General features: G+C 46.7%; 1 pseudogene; it reads left to right on the forward strand.

Annotated features, from left to right (window-relative positions):
- Positions 1-390: 390 nt before the first annotated feature.
- On the forward strand, positions 391-9,273 carry LOC131132387 (ankyrin repeat and SOCS box protein 13-like; annotated as a pseudogene).
- Positions 9,274-20,975: the final 11,702 nt, after the last annotated feature.

Raw genomic sequence — 20,975 nt, forward strand, 5'->3', positions numbered from 1 at the left:
ACCTCAAACACACAAGTTTTGAAAAGCTGCTTATCAAGAAAATACAGACTGCCTCTGTCCCTTTTCGTTCGCACACCTCATGTTAGCCACCCCCCACTTCGCTCACCTCTTCCTCCTTCCTTTTTTTTCCGGGCTCGTGTCCCACTCAACTATGTCCCCACTGGGTTAACCCCTTAAATGCTGTCACAGAATACACAGAGAAAACACTGCTTTTTAACACAAAACAACACAAAATAAAACTCCTCAAACTAATGATGAAATACAGATTATGTTTTACACAAATACACCTTTTAAAGGCTTTTAACACTTTTAAACAAACCTCTTTCATTTTTGTTTCGTTTTGTTTGTTTTAATACTAATTAACATAAACAATAGCTTTGGCTGGGTTACATGATTGCCAAGGGTGCTTGTCTAGAGGCGTATGAACTTTACTACGGGACACCACTGCATGTATGTAGCGTGTACAATGCGCTAATGCATTTAACATTTAGCTTTAGACACTTTAAATTGTGATTGTAATTTCTAGGCTAGAATCAGAAAAATCCAGATTTCGGCTCTGGGAGTGAGATAGGAAAAGAGGCCAGCACACAATTTGCAGCAGTGGCGGTACCATATATTATAAAGTGAAAAACCAGAACAATGCAATTCACAACACTAATTTACAAATTTACATTTCAATGAGCTCAATTTACAAAACATTCATCTCATATACTGAGAGTCCCAAAACATACAACAGTCCAATGGCCCAGTAATCGAGTGTCCAGAGGTTCAGGAGTGGAGGAAAGGAGTGAAGTTTTTTATGAAGGCCAAAGAGCGACAAAAGGAAAAGGACGGCTGCAAAGCCTCCTACCAGCCCGGTCACAGCAGAGCAGGTGGGTGACAGCTCAGTGAATCTGGGCTTCCAACTTCCAGGCGTGTTGCCTCAATGCAGGGTTCCTAGCTTGCCATCAAAACTGGCCAATTCCATAGGTGTGATCGAACACTGCTCTTTTTAAGTTCAGCGTTGCGTCGGTGGACGGCCCCTGCAGCGATTCTCTCCATGCGTCCCTCACCGCTCCCGGTGTGTAGTCCCTTCTGGACTATATATACGTCACTGATTGGTGGCGCGCAGTCACGTGACTTGGTGAGACACCGTCACGTGACCTAATGACGTTGCACCCCAAAACATGGTACGCACGGTAAATTTAATTAATATTTATATATTATTTATTTTCTATCTGGGTTACACCCTCCCCCCTTTAGAACATGCAACTCCCGATGCATGCTAAACATCGAGAATGTGGGGTTCCGAAGGACGGGTCGCTGCAAAGGTAGTAAAGCCTTCGCCATAAGTGTCAACTAACCCTTGAAATAAAGTCTGTACGACTGAAATAAGGGGATTGCCTAGTGTTGCGTATTGGAGTCGATTAGGAGGGTGACGCTGCCGACTAGACCTTCTAACGACAGGTGTGGAGTCTATGGCCGGTACCTCGCTAGCAGGTGGGTTCGGAGCGTCAGCATGTGATTCTGTTGGACTGAGCAACAACTCATTCTGAGTGGGGGATATCTCTGCTTGATCAATGAGCTCTGGTTCTTCTACAGACAGATCTTCAGGAACACCGGTAAATGGAAGTCTTTCCCTTTCAGGTAAGTTCTCACCAGGCTCAGGGTCTTCTTCCATGGGTAAGGAATTTGATTCGGCAGCAAAGTCCCCATCAGCAGGTACGGTCATAGTTTCTGAAATAGGAGTCACAGGCACAGGTGAAAGATCAACAGTCTTGGACATAGGCTGACGTGTGATCTCAGTAATGAGTTTAGCTGGGTTTGAATGATGGAACTGGAATGTTGTTGGCTCAATCCCGAGTTGGGGTACATCCCACTCATTACCATCATCCAGATCTTCGGTCTGATCAGGACTGGCTTGTTTCTGGCTCCGAGGGAAAGGACGACGAGGTGGTGTAGTCGGTAAAAGCTCTAAGTCACCACTCGCTGGTAGGAAAGGGCATGGAAGTAGCAGATCTCTATGCAGGGTACGAACTGGTCCGTCCGCATTGTTTTCAGGTCGTACTGTATACACAGGCAGGTTCCCAGCACGCTTCACAACAACATAGACTTCTTGCTCCCATTTGTCCTCCAGCTTGTGCTTACCACGAAGCCTGACATTCCGTACTAAGACTCGATCTCCTTCTTCCAGACTTGACGGAGTAATTCGCTGATCAAATCATGCTTTGTTGCGTTCACCAGATTTGACAGTATTTTTGGATGCAAGTTGAAAACTTTCTTCAAGTCGGGAACGAAGACTTGCCACATACTGAGAGTGTGTGGTGGGTTGATTTTCTCGTACCGGCAATCCAAAAGCTAGATCCACCGGAAGACGTGGTGAACGGCCAAACATCAATTCATATGGGGTGAATCCTGTGACGTCATTCTTTGTGCAGTTATATGCATGCATTAACGGTTTTACATAATCTTTCCATTTGCTTTTCTGTTTATGCTCAAGAGTTCCAAGCATGGCAAGTAGTGTGCGGTTAAACCTCTCAACGGGGTTCCCTCGAGGATGATATGGAGTTGTTGGCAAGTTGGCAAAGCTCCTTAATCATTTTTGACTTGAAGTCAGGTCCTTGGTCTGTGTGGAGCTGTTCAGGTATTCCGTAGCACACAATGAAGTTCTCCCAGAGACATTTTGCCACCGTCTTCGCCTTTTGGTTTGCTGTGGGTATAGCTATTGCAAACTTTGTAAAGTGATCGGTGAAGACAAGGATATCTTTAATATTGCTTTGATCTGGCTCTAGTGACAGATGCAAAGTCCATGCAAAGTAACTCCAAAGGACGTGTGGTTTTTATATTAACTAATGGTGCAGATCTTTCTGGTAATGTCTTACGTCTCACACAACGGTTACAAGTCCTTATTTTAGTCTCAATGTCGGCAGTCATATGAGGCCAGAAAAACCGAGAACGTACAAGGTCCAAAGTTTGCTGGATGCCCATATGTCCCATGTCATCATGCAGACTTGTGAGAACTACTGACCGCAGCTCCTCTGGCAGCACCAACTGGAAAAAGACTTTATCTCTTTCATACCTCCTCCGATACAAAACATCCTCTTGTAGCTCAAGACGGCTAAGCTCCCTCAGCAGCAACACAAGGTCTGGTAGCTCTTGCCTTTGCATTGGAAGGACCTTCTCTCCAGTCTCCATCTGATGTATGACCTCTCTGATGACAGGATCAGCACGTTGCTTTTCCTTGAGGTCCAGCTGTGACAGGGAGGGAACAACTGGTAAACCATGATGGTCCTCGCTTGCATAACAGTCAGGGATGGCTTTGGCTGTCAAACTCAAAGATTCAACCAGAGTTAGGGAACTCTCTGCTGTACTGCCCGGCTGACTGATGACAAGGCAGCGATGACAGATAGCAGAAACAATATCAGGATCAAGTTCATCTACTTCACCTGGTTCAACCACATGCTCATCTGTGAATTTGGAGATCAGATCCCAGTCTTTCAGTACTGTCAGGTCAGTAGGGTGGCTGTGAGGTCGCCGAGACAGTGCGTCAGCATCAAGGTTCTGCTTCCCAGCTCGATATTGCAACTTAAAAGTGTAGGTGGACAAGGCAGCGAGCCATCTGTGACTGGCGGCATCCAACTTTGCAGAGGTTAACAAGTAAGTTAGCGGGTTGTTGTCAGTCACTACTACAAAGTGGCCCCCGTACAGATAGTCATGAAACTTTTCACAGACACTCCACTTAAGTGCAAGAAATTCCAGTTTGTGGGCAGGGTACCTTGATTCACTTGCTGATAAACCACGACTGGCGTAGGCGATAACCCTCAGCTGACCCTCCTGTTCCTGATATAGAGCAGCCCCGAGCCCGGTAGTGCTGGCGTCGGTGTGCAAGATATACGGCAGCTTCGGGTCGGCGAACCCGAGGACAGGGGAACTGGTCAACTTCATAATGAGCGTGTCAAATGCTACTTGGCAAGCAGGCGACCATCGCTCACCAAAGGGTTGTTTGGCATCCTGGTATTTCGCTGAGCTGGACTTCAGAGACTTGGAGGTAGGTGTATACCCCCGGGTTAGGTCATTGATAGGTTTGGCAATGGTGGAATAGCCCTTAATAAACCTCCGGTAATACCCAGCAAATCCCAAGAATGACTTCAGTTCTTTCAAAGTTTTCGGAATTGACCAGGACTTTAAGGCATGAATCTTGTCCGGATCTGTCTCTACTCCCCTTTCCGAAACAATGTGTCCCAGATACTTCACAGATGTTTGGAAGAACTTACATTTCTCTGGAGAGAGTTTCAGACCATATTCCTTCAACCGATGTAATACTCGCAACAGCCTCCGCTCATGTTCTTCCAGTGAATCTGAAAATACAATGATGTCATCAAGGAAAACAAGAACTTCTTTTAGATGAAGATCTCCCATACTCTTCTCCATTAACCGTTGAAATGTAGATGGAGCGTTTGTTACCCCTTGGGGCATCCGATTGAACTCCGCCGACAAAGCTAAAACAGCTTTTGTGATGCCCATTGGATTCTTCCAATGGGCATCACAAAAGCTGTTTTAGCTTTGTCGGCCTCATTCATGTCGATCTGGTAATATCCAGATTTAAGATCAAGAACGCTAAACCATTTCAACCCAGTCAGAGCTGAAAGAGACTCTTCGAGGTTTGGCAGGGGATAAGCGTCCTTGATTGTCTGAAGGTTTAATTTCCTGTGCATAAGCGTATATCACCATTTTTCTTCCGGACCACGACAATGGGTGATGAAAACGGAGACTCCGATTCCTGAATGACACCAGCCTCCAACAAATCCCTTAGATGTTGTCGGACTGCCTCAATGACTTGAGGGTGGATGGGTCTGGCTCTGTGTTTGAATGGAGTTTCGTCATGCAACTTTATGTGATGTTTTACTTTGTCAGTGTGTCCAAAATCCATATCACTGAGTGAGAAGACATCTGGAATCTGCCCAAGTTTCTTGATAATTCTGTTTTTCCACTCTGGCGGAATCGGTGATTCGCCAAAATCCAACTTCAGAGTGTTGGTAGGATTTCCTGATGAATGGTTTGATACGCTGTGCGAAAGGATCTGTGGTCATACTGCAATTTCTGCAATGGTGGAGAGAGGTGGAATGGTCACGTCATGATCTGACTCATTACTGAGGATGACAGGAATCTTCTTGTTGGATTGGCTTGGGGCCACGACTAAGGTGGTTTTAACACACAGCCCACCAGGCAGTGGTAAGGCTGGATGCTCCACAAGTACCCATTGACCAGAAGATGACATCCTGGTGCAGATGAAGCCTTCAACGACGCTAGTACGCTTGGCGGGAATGGTGACTGGGGACTTACCGACTAACCTCACCACTCCATCCTTGCCCTGTTGCTGCTTACTGCGTACCTGCAGTAATTTGAGCACGGCTCGGTAGCCTTTGGAAGTTGGCTGGAAGTCCGAGTATTCACTCCCCATATAGTGACTATATAAGGGCTCCAAGGTGTTCATGCCAATCAACACTGGGGACTGATGGCCTCCAACGTCAGGGACAACAAGCGCTAGCGTTGCAACGTTAAAATCTGCTCCCAGAAACTCTTTTGGGAAAGTGACCATCATCTCCACATATCCCACGTAAGGGACGGCATGTCCAGTCGCTCCTTCAACTTGAAGTAAGTCTCCTAATGATCTCACTGGCTGGTCAGAGAAATGTTGATTATAAAAGGATATTGGGATTGTTGTGACTTGCGATCCCGTGTCTAAGAGACACTTAAAGTCTTCCCCAGCGATTTTGATATTGGCTGTGCAACGGGATCCAAACAAGCCATTGGGTAATCGGGATGGAACAGCAGGTAAGTTCTGAGTTATTTCTTGACAATTTACGTGTTTCTGGAAGGGACATTGTGAGTTCACACCAGTTCCAGTTTGCCCCGCAACTGAAACTGACTTTAGTTTAACTTCTGCCAGTTTTGTTGCCTTTCCGCAAACCGTTTCCTTTTGGCAGCAACGAGTGCAGTGTTTGGGGGATTACTACAATTGGTCTTGACATGGCCGTCTTCACCACACCGAAAGCAGTAACCAGGCTTGGGAACAGAAGACGGGTTATTTGGTTGCTTGCCCGCTCCCTGCCCCGCACCTAGCTTACAGCCAGGGGTGGACTTAGAAGCATAGTACTGCTTGCCACTTGCTTGGGCAGCAGTAAGGGTTGCTAGCTGCTTCTGTATGTCGGCCATCTGCTGAGCGAGTTGCTGTGTGATGCTTGTGAGTGCAGCAATCTCTCCCTTTCCTGCACCATCGCTGTGGGCATACTGTGCATGAGTGGCAGCTCTGGGTCATGCTGAACCAAGATGTTGCTTCATGCGGATGGTTTTAGCAGCTTCCCGATCTTCCTCTGCTCGCAGTAGCAGCAGGAATTCAGCAAATGTTGGGGGGTTCAATTTACGTTGCTTCAGTTGCAGTTCTGTTATGAGTGAATTGTCCCAACAACCCCGACAAAATTGTGTCAATAGATATCGATCAAAATCTCGATTGAGAACTCCACCTCGTTTAACAGCCTGGTTTAGTGCTACCTGTAGGCGTTGAAGATATGTAGATGGTTTCTCTCCAGCATCTTGGAACGTGTCCATAAATTTGGCATATAGCTCATCGCCGTCTTGGACTGTGCCATAAGCAGAGTCAAGCGTCTGCAGATACACCATCGGCGAAGTGTCAGGTTTCAAGTGCTTCACCATATCTGCAGTAGGTGGTAACAAGCTGTCGAAGATCTTGCGTGAACGCTGCAAGTCAGACACGGCAGGATCCCGCAAGAGCAGCTCAACTCCAGAACGCCATGTGTCATAGTCAGACTCTGTTTGGGGTCTGGGCGATCTTCCAGAAAAAGCTCTCAGGCTTTTAAATGAGAGATTCATTGCACTGTCATCATTCTTGACGATATGCTCCACAACATAACGTTGAATTTCAGGTGGGTTGAGGTCAGCAGGCATCATGGCTGGCAGAGAGTGTCTTCAGGTGGGTAGGGTTGTGGGATCTGACTGGCCCCTCAATGGAGGATCAGTGTGTGGTCTTGAAGCAGTACTTTGTGAACCAGTGGTGGCAGCAGAGAGCAGTGACGGTAGTGACCCACTAACAGGAACAACTGTGAGCTCACTCTTACGGTCCTCTGCTAGAGTTTCTCCTTCCACAGTGCTGGTCTGGAGCTTGGTGTCACCAAGCTCTGCTGGTGCCTACTTCCAATGTCTCTGCTGGCCAAGCAGAGACATCGCCCCACTCAGAACTACTGAAAAGTCTTGGCCGGTCCGTTTTGCAACCTTCTGTAATTCAGACAGATAGTTTTCAGTCTGCAATTTCCCTATCTCACCCGCGCAGATTGTCGACAAGTCCAAAATTTCATAAGTGACCTTATCTTGGTTACACACATACGTATACGGCAAAAGCGGACGCAAAGCAGCCAACCCAGCACCAGAACTGTATTCTATCACAATGGAATGGTGAAAAACTGATGTAGGTTCATCAATAAATTCAACCTTCAAAATAGACCCATACTGTGTTAAAAACTCAATCACTTCCTCATCCGTTTTAGTTTTTGTTGCATCCTGTATCAGAACTGCATTTGGTATCTTAATGCCATGTTCCTCAAATATGTCCATGGTTACACAATACTTTGAATACCGCCACAAAACCAAATTTGTTAAGCCCCTCTCTCACTCCTGGCTAGCTCGCCACTTTGTGTAGCGTGTACAATGCGCTAATGCATTTAACATTTAGCTTTAGACACTTTAAATTGTGATTGTAATTTCTAGGCTAGAATCAGAAAAATCCAGATTTCGGCTCTGGGAGTGAGATAGGAAAAAAGGCCAGCACACAATTTGCAGCAGTGGCGGTACCATATATTATAAAGTGAAAAACCAGAACAATACAATTCACAACACTAATTTACAAATTTACATTTCAATGAACTCAATTTACAAAACATTCATCTCATATATGAGTATATGAGATATATATATACTGAGTCCCAAAACATACAACAGTCCAATGGCCCAGTAATCGAGTGTCCAGAGGTTCAGGAGTGGAGGAAAGGAGTGAAGTTTTTTATGAAGGCCAAAGAGCGACAAAAGGAAAAGGACGGCTGCAAAGCCTCCTACCAGCCCGGTCACAGCAGAGCAGGTGGGTGACAGCTCAGTGAATCTGGGCTTCCAACTTCCAGGCGTGTTGCCTCAATGCAGGGTTCCTAGCTTGCCATCAAAACTGGCCAATTCCATAGGTGTGATCGAACACTGCTCTTTTTAAGTTCAGCGTTGCGTCGGTGGACGGCCCCTGCAGCGATTCTCTCCATGCGTCCCTCACCGCTCCCGGTGTGTAGTCCCTTCTGGACTATATATACGTCACTGATTGGTGGCGCGCAGTCACGTGACTTGGTGAGACACCGTCACGTGACCTAATGACTTTGCACCCCAAAACATGGTACGCACGGTAAATTTAATTAATATTTATATATTATTTATTTTCTATCTGGGTTACATGTAGCTTGTGCCAACAAACACACAAACTGTGTTAAAGAGCTACTCAATGCAGGTCAGTAGAGAGGCCCAACGCAGAGGTCGATAAAGCTGCTTGTACACTGTGATCTTTATGATGCATGATGACGCCTTTTACCCTGCAGGTGCCAAAGTGAACGCTGCACGCGACGCCACTGCACCACGCTGCCAAAAGCATGAGAGTGGATATGATTGAGATACTCGTGGAATTTGGAGCCAACATTTACGCCAGGGATAAACATAACAAGAAACCTGTTGACTACCCGACACCAGGATCTCCTGCTTGCGGTCTTATGAGGGTATGATGAAAGTGTATCATCAGATAAATATTGAGAACGTCATTACACGATGACCTAAGTAAGCATTGTACACAGTGTACTTATTATTGAAGTGTATGGACGAAAGCCCAGTATTTGATTTGAGACATGTTTGCAGTAGCAATAAACTGCCAGCAGATGGTGCACAAGCATCATTAAAACACACTGCAGCCATGACGCCACGATGCTGTAGCATAACTGTTTCACCAAGCAAACAAGGTAAAAATAATGTATGTTGCTGCCCCCGCACCCACCCCCTGCAGCCACTCCCATGAGCCTGCAGCAACTCAGCAGGTTGGCAGTACGTAGGAAGCTGGGCACCAAGGCTCTGAACGTCATCGGTCACTTGCAGATACCAAAACTCATTATCAGCTACCTCTGCTATCAGTGATTGACACGCGAAGAGGACTCAGATGATGGTCTTGTATTATTTATTCATGTACAACGACATGCACTTTTTTTTTTACCAGATGTATTACTGAGCAAGACACAAGCAGCAGATATGTCCTCATGTTTTCTGTGGCCATAAATAAAGCACAAAACGTACAGACCACAATAAAGTTAAAATTCTAGTTTATTGACCTAAATTGGAAGTAGGCACTTATTGGATAGGCCAAATCAGCTTCATTTGTAAATGTTTTACACATCATTTGGAGTGCATGAGAAAGTGGAAAGGAAAATGTTACATTCCAAGCAAATGGTGAAACACCATGAATAATGGTAAAGTCATACATTTGTGAGAATAATAAAGTCATAAATTTAAAAAATACATTTTGCACATTTAAAGTTGTAGATTTACAAAAATAATCGGTTAAACTATTAAATTGACAACTTTCCCGTAAATTTCTTGACTTTTTCTCATAAATTGTTGACTTAGTTCTTGTAAAAAAATTGTAATATTACACAAAAATACATTTATTTATTTATTATTTATTTTTTCTTACAAATTTGCAAATTTTCTTGTAAATGTACAGTTTTATTGTCATGGAAAAACCGTAAATGTGCAAGAAAAAAGTCACACATTTGCAAGAATAAAAATCGTAAATTGACAAAAAAGAATCGTGAAATATTGTTTACAACTTTATTCCCTTAAATTGACAATTTCCCTGCCTATGTCTTGACATTTTCTTGTAAACTGTCGACTTTGTTCTTGTAAAAAAAATAATTTTACACAGAAAGACAGAAAATGCATGCCTTTTTTTTTTTTTTTTTTTTTTACAAATGTGTAACACAGGCGTAGCGGGCTGGACCGGAGAGCCTTCTGCCTACTCCCGCGATTGGCCCACTAGCTGCTGGGGTTTGGTGGCTCGCTCGGGGTGCCCTGGCTGCAGGATATTTTGGTCTGGTCTGCCTAGCCTTCTTGGGGGTCCTGCTGGAACCAGCTGACGCTGGGGCTTGCCCTAGGGTCTGTCCTGCGTTGCGGGCACCAACGTGCCCTTGAGGGGGCATTCAGCGGTCTCCAGGCAGTGGGGTCCATGCTGCTGGTGGCCTGAAGTATACGGTGGTGGCTTGGGATTGCTACACTGTGGTGGCTGCTGCGGGGACCGGGCTGTGTGTTGGGATGGGGCCTGATCTTGCACGTGGGGACGGGGGCCTGGGTGGCGTGTGGGGGTGGGGGGCATGCGCCTCGGAGTCGGGCCTGCTGGGGGGACGGTGCTCTCCCGGGCATTTGGGTGTCTGCTGCCACTAGTCTCTATGCTCTGCTGCATCGTTTTTCGCCTCCGGCCGTGGACAGGCTCCCTTCCGGTTGGCGGGGGCGCCCTGGTGCCCGCAGGTGTGTGGCCCTCGATGCCCTTCTGCCCTAGTGGGGTATGGTCTCCCGCCGGTCTCGGGGGTGTGGCTCTCCTCCGGCCTGCTGGCACCCTGTTGCTTGGGATTGCTCCTCCATGGCCTCTTGCTGGTCTCCTCGGGGGGATGCTTCGGGGGCGGGCCTTGGGGAGTCAGCCCTGGCTTTGCCCGCACCCACGGGGCCGGTGGATCTCTGGTGGGGGGGGGGGGGGGGGCTTGACCTGGCTGCACGGGGTGGGGTTTACTGGGTGGTAGAAGTTGTAAACTTTTGTCATCCTCAGTGACAATTACATAGTCACACACACGCATTCACACACACGAGCACACTTACGCACACATATATGAATATATACACAGAAGTACACACCTCCATATGGGCACTCACAGCACATGGGTGCTTCTCTACACAATCTACCATCTTATCCCTGATGTCTATATGATATTGGTATGCTATTATTACAGTAATAATGATGTCAAGCAGTGAGATTTAAATGACTGTATAATAACTGTATGGCTGTAATTGTGTTTACTATCACGGTCTTCATTATTACTATTGCCACTGGTAAGTTTCACTGTTTCATTTCAGTGATATCATCTCCATTGTGACCCTTATAGCCATCATTGACATTTAACTGTTCTGTTTGTCACTGTTGTTGTTATTGGTATTCTTGTTGCTGCTGTTTTTGTCTCTCTCTTTACTGTCTCCCCACCCCCATCCCAGTTTCTCTTCTTCTTTTCTGTGTTTCTTCTTGCTCTGGTCCAGTCGCTCCAAATGCGCATATAAAAACATCAAATAACAGCAAATAAAATTTCATGTTACAGGGAAGTTGTAGCTTACACCTTTGCTGACATAGAGCAAATCTATTTAGCATGTAAGGGCATTTAGATCAATGGCCCAATGGCTGGACGGGACAAAACAAACAAACAAACAAAAAATTTTGATCAACAATACTATCTGCCCCAATGGCTGGACGGGACAAAACAAACAAACAAACAAAAAAAAGTGTACCTTTTTTATTGTAAATTAACAACTTTGTTCAGGAAAAAAATGTACATTTATAAATTTGTGATAATAAAAATTGTAAATTGACAACAATGATAGCAAATGTACAACTTTATTTTGTTAGATGGACAACTTTATCTTGTAAATTGGTTACTTTGTTCTCAGGGAAAAACAATAATTTTATTAAAAAAAGACATGTACATTTATGATTTTGGGGGGAAATGCATAACTTTATTGTATTTTTTTTCTTGTGAATTGACAACTTTTACTATCATAGTATTAAGTAGTATTTTAGTAAGTAGTATTAAATAAGTAGTATTTTTTCTTTATATTTGGAAATTTACGACTTTTTCTTTTCAATGTGGTCCTAATACTTCGTGGTATTTTTACAATCCAAGGGTGACGCTTGTCAATAATTGCAGACCGCCGGCGTGCTTAGTAAGCTCTAGCAAGCTTTGTTGCTCCATGGATCATGTCATCACATGGCTGCTGATATCATTATTGGCAGAAAAGCTGATACGGATATCAAGGAGTGCAGGAGTGTTTTGTGTTTAAAAGCGTGAGCAGTTACAAATCTTGAAAAGAAAATGTTTATTGTACTATTGGGCAAGAAAAGACGTGCCAATGTTGTGGTATGTAAATTCTGGTGACTATGACAAAAGAGACACCGATGTTACACAGATATCACTTAGATCCTCGGTTTGTTGCTCTACGAATAAACACGTCCCACCAGGCGTGTCTGTTTCAAACTCTTGTTAGCATTGCTCCAGTAAATGTGCTCTCAAGACCAGTTATTTTTAGCAAGACGCTCAGGAAGTTATTTATGAATTGAAGTGCTTCACGGTTGTGTCATCGGTTGTTGTCCATGTTGACATGACCTCCATTGGTGGTTTCATAACCGACCCACTTCACCATGCTTTATCATTGGCTGGAAATATCTCATGGGATTTAAATGCAAGCTCGATAAATATTTCTCCTAGTTTGTGCCTGCAGAGTGAATTTAGAACCACAGATTTAAATATTTGTTTGATTAAAACAAAACAAAACTCTTATCTAAGCTAAACCTGAGGTAGCTCTGGGTCATGGCCTGCATAGTACTACTCAGACTTTTACTGCTTTGTTAAAGTAACACAAACCATTATCATATAGCCACATATAGTGTGTGTCACAGTAAATGTGACCCCAGTGGACAGGAAATAATGTCGGAGGTTCAGAGTTGAGTTTTAGCTTGTGGGGAGTTATAGCCCTGACAGTTATTTATTAGGATTATTATGTTTTTTTATCGGGCCTCTGTTGTGAGATCTCACCAAACAATTACTGACACCTAGTGGCCAATGTAGAATACTACATTCACAATTAGAATGCTTCTTCTGCCATTTCTATAATTGAAAATGCTTAATTTAGGCCACTAATAAGTACAATTTGCTTAAATATGTCTCTTGAACGAAATAGTGATAAGAGGGCACCAAAGAAAATACTGCCTGTTTCCCTCTACCATTATAATTATCAAATAATACAATTGCTTCCAGTTATAATTATCAAATTTACGGTACCATATTTTTGGCACTATAAGGCACTTTTACAAGCCTTTAGTGTTGTGCCTTATCATCCGGTGCGCCTTTTGTGTGCACTGAAAATCTGTAAAAAATGTTGTTGTGCTACTTTGGAAAGCGCTTCGCTTGACCGTCGGATCATTTTCCGCTGACAAAGGGACATAATACGCATGCTGGCAGCGATAAACCAATTATGAGAACATGCTGTAATACGTACATCACATGCGCCTCACAACAGGTTGCGTCCTATGTATGTGTTAAGTTCAGAAATTGAGACTGCGGTGAAAATATGGTAAATGTTGATTGACATTGGCGTTGATAGCGTCCTCTACTGTTAAGACTGTTTATCCGGATTCAATAGCGCACCCGCAGTGTCACCCTGAATTACTAGTGGCCTTTTTTCACTATGGCGCCGTCCTGTGACCAATAATGTCGGACAATGAGAATTTGGTTTCAAATGTTAATTTGTGGGCTTCACGGCACCCGAGTGGTTAGCAAGCAGGCCTCACTGCTAGGAGACCCGAGTTCAATTCCACCCTCGGCCATCTCTGTGTGGAGTTTGCATGTTCTCCCCGTGCATGCGTGGGTTTTCTCCGGGTACTCCGGTTTCCTCCCACATTCCAAAAACATGCTAGGTTAATTGGCGACTTCAAATTCTCCATAGGTATGAATGTGAGTGTGAATGGTTGGTTGTCTATATGGGCCCTGTGATTGCCCTTCACAACACTCGTGAGGATAAGCGGTAGAAAATGAATGAATGTTTATTTGTCTATTAAAACAAGTTGCGGACAATATCAGTCACAAATGGCAGCTTACAATCCTGTGTGAAGAGCAAAATCACATCTTATCACACCCCCGACATAGGAAAGAGCAGCATTGTGTGTCAGAAACACAAATCACATTCAACAGATCGGAACACTAGACTGTCATTTGTGAGAAAAAAGCACTAGGCTGCTTTCTACCAAAGGATAAGGTTGAACCATAAGTCCCTAATGTGATCAGCCAGCATGTGTTCAGACCCAGAGGCCAAAAAGAACAGAAGCTTCTGTAAATGTGGTGCTTTTCTTTTACCAGCCTGCTGATTTACATTCAAGTATAAGGAGACACAAGCAGGAGGCCTTCCTCAGTCCTCACTCACTGTAAACTGGAAAGGGAGCTGGCTTGTGTAGACTGTTGGTTGGATTGGAGGCCCTGCACAGACAGGAACTGGGAGGCTTTTGTTTGGGAATCATGAGATAAACAGTGAGATGGATGCTGTGATAGTCCGCTGCTATGCTCCACCCCCACACCTTGAAATGAGCCTGCAGATGTGTATGCAATGCTGCAACATGTCTCAGGTCTCTTCTCAAATGGAATACTTCAATACACTTCAATAAGTGTTCTACTTACTTCAGCTTTGGATAGGTGCTACTCTAATTAGTCCCTCCCCTTTCACTACATAGCCAAGATGGCGACGATTGAGGGTGATAAGTTTTGTGTAACCTGAACACCCAATCCTAAAGATATATCTATATATATTTTCCTTTTTTGCGCTATAGGCAAAAAGAGGTACTGATGCAACTGCCCAGTAAAAGAGAGCACGTTCAGTGCAGTTTAAGCCACAAAAACGGCCACAAGGTGTCAGAAATGCATTTTATAAGCGCTCGGCATCCATCTTTCCTTTCCTAATACATGCTACACACCAACCAAGAAGTGAAAAGGCTTGTAGCATTGAAAAGATTGAGAGAGCTCAGTTCCAAATTTGAAAATGATTAATACTTATTAATATTAATACTACTAAAAATAACACTTAATTGTTATTTTCATATATTTGATGCTGACTCCAAATTGTCCATAGGTATGAATGTGAGTGTGAATGGTTGTTTGTGCCACGATCGGGCTTCACCCCCTCGTGACAGCTCGTTTGGTTCCCTTTTTGCCTCCAGTTTTCCTCTGTTCCTCGTTCTTGTCCTTATTTTGTATTCACTTCCTGAATGCTTTGTCCTGTTTTCCGTTCCTTTCAATTATCTCCCGCACCTGTTTCTTATTTTGTGTTGCCTATTTAGTTCAGGTGCGCGCTCTCTTTTTTGTCCGTTCATTGCCATGCTACTGCGTCATCCTGCTGCATAGCATTAATAAATATATTTTACCTGCATTTGGGTCCTCATCTCTGCATCCTGGGGTCGAACCACAAAGCTCAAAAGCCACACCGTGACAGAATGATCCGAAGGTGATGGAGGAGGAGTGCGCAAAGAGGAGCTGGAAGACATGGTGTGGGGGCCGGACGGCACGCTTATCTCCATGGCATGGGTGTACCCCGGACCCGGCGCTGACACACCAGCCTGCCGCCGACGCACGTCTCGGCTGGCACCAGCAAGGCTTCAGCGGGTGAAGCCGTCTCCTCCCTCACCTCCGCGCCAAGCCGGGGTGCACCCCCCCCCCGCTCACGCTGCTTCAGAGTGCCGGCCTACGATCAAGCGCAAAAAGGCTCCCACTCTATGTAAGCACGCCAATCTCCCGCTGCCCTCTTCCGGATCCCCGTTGCCTTCCATGCAACACAAAGAGGAGCGCAGCGCATGTTGCCCTCCACTGCCCAAGCCACGCAGCTTCAAGGTTCCACAAACCCTGGCTCCCGTGCCAAGCTGCGTGACCCCACAGATTCTTCCAGTCCCTAAGCCGCGCAGCTTCAAGCCCCAGCAACCCCTGGCGCTCAAATCCAGCGGCTCGATGCTCCAGACCCCTCTAAGCCCAAACCCCGCTCGAGTTCCCTTGTAGCCCCGGTCCGGGCAGCAGAGCGGCCGAAACTCAAGACCCTCCTCCAGGTCCCCCTCCTCCCGTCCCTGGTTCCACGTCCAGCGGCATACGGCGTCTGGAATCCGCCTTTGGAAGGGGGGGCTAGTATGACCAGCTGTGCGTCGTAGGATGCACATCACACCCCGTCCGTGGAGTGTGGTGCCCTGTGCTGGTCGCCCGAAGAGGAACAGCCCGCCGGACCTCCAGCACAACCGGTTCCTCCGGCTAACCCGGATGTGCTGCCCGGTACGTTTCCTTCCACGGCAGGATGCCGCGCCTCCTCCTCCGGTGTCCGCCCTTCCACGGCGGGATGCCACGCCTCCTTGTCCGGTGTCCGCCCTTCCACGGTGGGATGCCGTGCCTCCTCCTCCGGTGTCCGCCCTTCCACGGTGGGATGCCGCGCCTCCTCCTCCGGTGTCCGCCCTTCCACGGCGGGATGCCGCGCCTCCTCCTTCGGTGTCCGCCCTTCCATGGCGGGATGCCGTGCCTCCTTCTCCGGTGTCCGCCCTTCCACGGCGGGATGCCGCGCCTCCTCCTCCAGTGTCCGCCCTTCCACGGCGGGCTGGCCTCCCCAGAGGGGTCCACCCCACCTTTCAATTATCTCCCGCACCTGTTTCTTATTTTTTTCCATTCCATTTTCCTCCGCTTATCCGGGTCCGGGTCGCGAGGGCAACAGTCTTAGTAGGGAAGCCCAGACTTCCCGGTCCCCGGCCCACCTCCTCCAGCTCCACCGGGAGGACACCAAGGCGTTCCCAGGCCAGCTGTGAGACATAGTCCCTCCAGCGTGTCCTAGGTCTGCCCCGGGGCCTTTTCCCGGCTGGGCATGCCCGGAACACTTCACCAGGGAGGCGTCCGGGAGGTATCCGGACTATGATGCCCGAGCCACCTCAACTGACTCCTCTCGATGTGAAGGAGAAGCGGCTCTACTCTGAGCCCCTCCCGGATGGCTGAGCTCCTCACCCTATCTCTTAGGGTGAGTCCAGCTACCCTACAGAGGAAACTCATTTCAGCTGCCTGTATCCGCGATCTCATTCTTTCGGTCATGACCCAAAGCTCATGACCATAGGTGAGGCTGGGAACATAGATCGACCGGTAAATTGAGAGCTCAGCTCAGCTCTCCGGCTCAGCTCTCTTTTCACCACGACGGTCCGGTACAGTGACCGCATTACTGCCGAGGCTGCACCGATCCATCTGTCGACCTCACGCTCCCACTTTCCCTCACTCGTGAACAAGACCCCGAGATACTTAAACTCATCCACCTGGGGCAGGACCTCATTCCCAACCCGGAGGGAGCACTCCACCCTTTTCCCCCTGTAGTTGGAACACACCCTCCAGTCACCCTTCTTGAAAAGGGGGACCACCACCCCAGTCTGCCAATCCGAAGGTACTGTTCCAGACTTCCATGCAATGTTGAAGAGATGTGTCAGCCAAGACAGTCCCTCAACATGCAGAGCCTTGAGGAATTCTGGGCGGACCTCGTCCACCCCTGGAGCTTTGCCACTGAGGAGCGTCTTAACCACCCCAGATACCTCAGCCACAGTGATGGCACTGTCCACTATGTGTCCTCAGACTCTGCTTCCTCATTGGAAGGTATGTCAGTGGGATTGAGAAGGGCCTCAAAGTATTCCTTCCACCGTCCGACTACATCCCCAGTCGAGGTCAGCAGGCCCCCGTCTCCACTGTAAACAGTGTGGACTGGGCACTGCTTCCCTTTTCTGAGGCACCGGATGGTTTGCCAGAACCTCTTCGAGGCCGACCGAAAGTCGTGCTCCATGGCTTCACCGAATTCCTCCCACACCCGAGTTTTTTCCTCAACAACCGCCGAAGCCTCAAACCGTTTGGCCTGACGGTACCTGTCAGCTGCTTCCAGAGTCCCACAAGCCATCAAGGCTTGATAGGACTCCTTCTTCAGCTTGACGGCAGCCCTGACCTCTGGTGTCCACCATCGGGTTCGGGGCCTGCCGCCGCGACTGGGACCGACCGCCTTGCGGCCGCAGCGGTCGACTGCCTCAGCAATGGAGGCACGGAATATGGCCCATTCGGACTCAATATCCCGGTCCTCCCCCGGGATGCAGGTGAAACTCTGCCGGAGGTGAGAGTTGAAGACTCGATGAACGGGAGACGTTCCCAGCACACCCTCTCTACTCGTTTGGGTCTACCAGGTCTGTCCAGCATCCTCCCTCGCCATCTAATCCAACTCATCACCAGGTGGTGATCAGTTGACAGCTCAGCCTCTCTCTTCACCCGTGTGTCCAGAACATGCGGACGCAGGTCTGATGATACGACTACAAAGTCGATCATAGACCTGCGGCCTAGGGTGTCCTGGTGCCAAGTGCACTTATGGACATCCCTATGTTTGAACATGGTGTTAGTTATGGACAAACTGTGGTTCGCACAGAAGTCCAATAACATCACACCGCACGGGTTCTGATCAGGGAGGCCGTTCCTCCCAATCACGCTCCTCCAGGTCACACTGTCATTGCCCACATGGGCGTTGAAGTCTCCCAGTAGAACGACGGAGTCACCAGCTGGGGTGCTCTCCAGCACCCCTCTGATGGACTCCAAGAAGGCCGGGTACTCCGAACTGCCATTTGGTGCGTACGCACAAATGACAGTCAGGACCCTTTCCCCAGCCCGAAGGCGTAGGGAAATGACCCTCTTGTTCACCAGGGCTGACTCCAATACAGAGGCACCAAGCCGGGGGGCTATTAATAAGCCCACACCAGCTCGCCGCCTCTCCCCTGCAGCAACTCCAGAGTAGAATAAGGTCCAGCCCCTCTCGAGGAGTTTGGTTCCGGAACCCAAACTGTGGGTCGAGGTGAGTCAGACTATGTCTAGTCGGAATGTCTCAACCTCTCGCACAAGTTCAGGTTCCTTCCCCACCAGCGAAGTGACATTCCAAGAACCAGGTCGCCTACACACCCGCCCTTGACCGCCACCCAACACACATTGCACGGGACCCTTATGCTTGCCCCCCTAGGTTGTGGGTCTACGAGGGTGTTTCTTATTTTGTGTTGCCTATTTAGTTCAGGTGCGCGCTCCCTTTGTTGTCGGTTCATTGCCATGTCTTGTGTTTGAGTTTGCCATGCTACTGCGTCATCCTGCTGCATAGCATTAATAAATATATTTTACCTGCATTTGGGTCCTCATCTCTGCATCCTAGGGTCGAACCACAAAGCTCAAAAGCCGCACCGTGACAGTTTGTCTATATGTGCCCTGTGATTGGCTGGCCACCAGTCCAGGGTGTTCCCCGCCCCTCCGAAGACAGCTGGGATAGGCTCCAGCACCCCAGTGACCCTCGTGAGGATAAGCAGTAGAAAATGAATGAATGAATGAATATATTTGATGCTGAAAAAGCAGCCACAGGGTGGCAGAGAGCTTTGAGCTTTTGAGAGAGTTTTGAGAGCTCTGCAGCAACCAGGAAGTGAAAAGGCATCTGGCAGTGTTGGCCAAGGAGGTTACACATTGAAGGGACATTATTAATGCATACACACAGTTCAAATGTCAAATGTAAAAATTGTAACTACTTCATGGTGTTATATTTGCAATACAATAAAAGAACATTTTTTTGTATTGTTTATATTGTGGCATAGATGTTTTGGCTAAATATAAATTGTGTCAAGTGAAAGTTAAGCTTGAAATGTATCTTTTCACAAAAAGCCCTTTTCTCCCTTTTTTGTTGAGAAATGATATTTATATTTTGCTGAAACTTACCTATGTTCTACTGCAAAAATGGTTTGGAATTGAATGAGTTATGCCCAAATGCCCGCAAGGCATGCTGGGGAGGCCAGATTCAATAACAATATGAACTACTATGAACAGTAAAACATTGGATATCAAGATTATGTTAACACCTCCTTGTTTACTTCTCTGCCAACCTCCTCACCATATTTTGCAAAAATTCTAAATGTTGGGAGTACCAGATGCTACCCAGCATGCCTTGTGGCTGGAATATAGAGGTGCTTTTTTTGGCATGGATATTGTGCGTAGATATTTTTTTTGTATGGTGCAGTAGATGGGTCGCATAAGCAAACATCAATCCCAGCACTTCTCAGATGACATTTAGAACTGATGAGAGAAAAATACATATTTATAATGAAGTACCAATTGTAAAACATGCATAAATAAACATTTGTTTCGCATACATGTAAATAATATATCTAGTTTTTGTGGTTCCATGATTGCCTCGAGGCTCCTCGTCTACTAGGAAAATAACAATAATCACGTGTGTCTGGTTGACAATACCCAGAGTTAACACACACACACAGTGCACACAGTGACAACACAGCTAGACGACTTAGCCATCTGGTTGTATTTTTTGAAGGGAGTCCCCCCCACCGTTCCGGAGTTGGCCAGTCTGCAGTAGAAATTAAGTCTGCAAAAAGAAAAAAGTACTCTGTCTGCAGACTCTTTCCATGTGTGTGTGTGATGCATGCTGGCTCAGCAGAGCGGCTCGTTGGTTCTCTGTGTCCCAGGGAAGTTCAAGACAGTTTGATTTTTCTTTTTAAAGCTGTGTCTTATAATTTTGCACGAAATGACCATGTGTTATCTTGCAGCTTGGATAATATTTTAATGAGACTTCTGAACTGCAGCTCTCCAGTGCTGGTGGCACTGTGCAACCTCTGAGTGTGATGCTAGACTGTAGACAAGACACAGTTTTTTTGCTATTAATTGAAATAAATATAAATATTTAGATTTAACTTTATTACTTCTACAAATAATGATTTAATGTATTTAGCAATTATAATGTTCTTCCTCCTGATGGAAGTCATAGCAAAGAATGAAGCGAGCCTCTGTTACAATAGGATTGTAATGTAAAGATAGCAACCTTTCACAGAGGTTGCAGGGGGAATGGTGATTTCGGGGCAGTGTGTAATGATGATTGTACCTGCTCCAGTACACATACACAGCTCTAACCGTCCACTCTATAATGTTAAGCTTGTAACGGACTAGGATTAATGACGAAAATGACGAAGTTGACCGTACAAACCTCAGACTGTGCTTGATGAGTTAATGTTTAGTACAGAATGTTCCGCAGGTACT

Source organism: Doryrhamphus excisus, chromosome 7, assembly GCF_030265055.1.
Source record: "Doryrhamphus excisus isolate RoL2022-K1 chromosome 7, RoL_Dexc_1.0, whole genome shotgun sequence".
In the NCBI taxonomy this organism is placed as follows: domain Eukaryota; kingdom Metazoa; phylum Chordata; class Actinopteri; order Syngnathiformes; family Syngnathidae; genus Doryrhamphus; species Doryrhamphus excisus.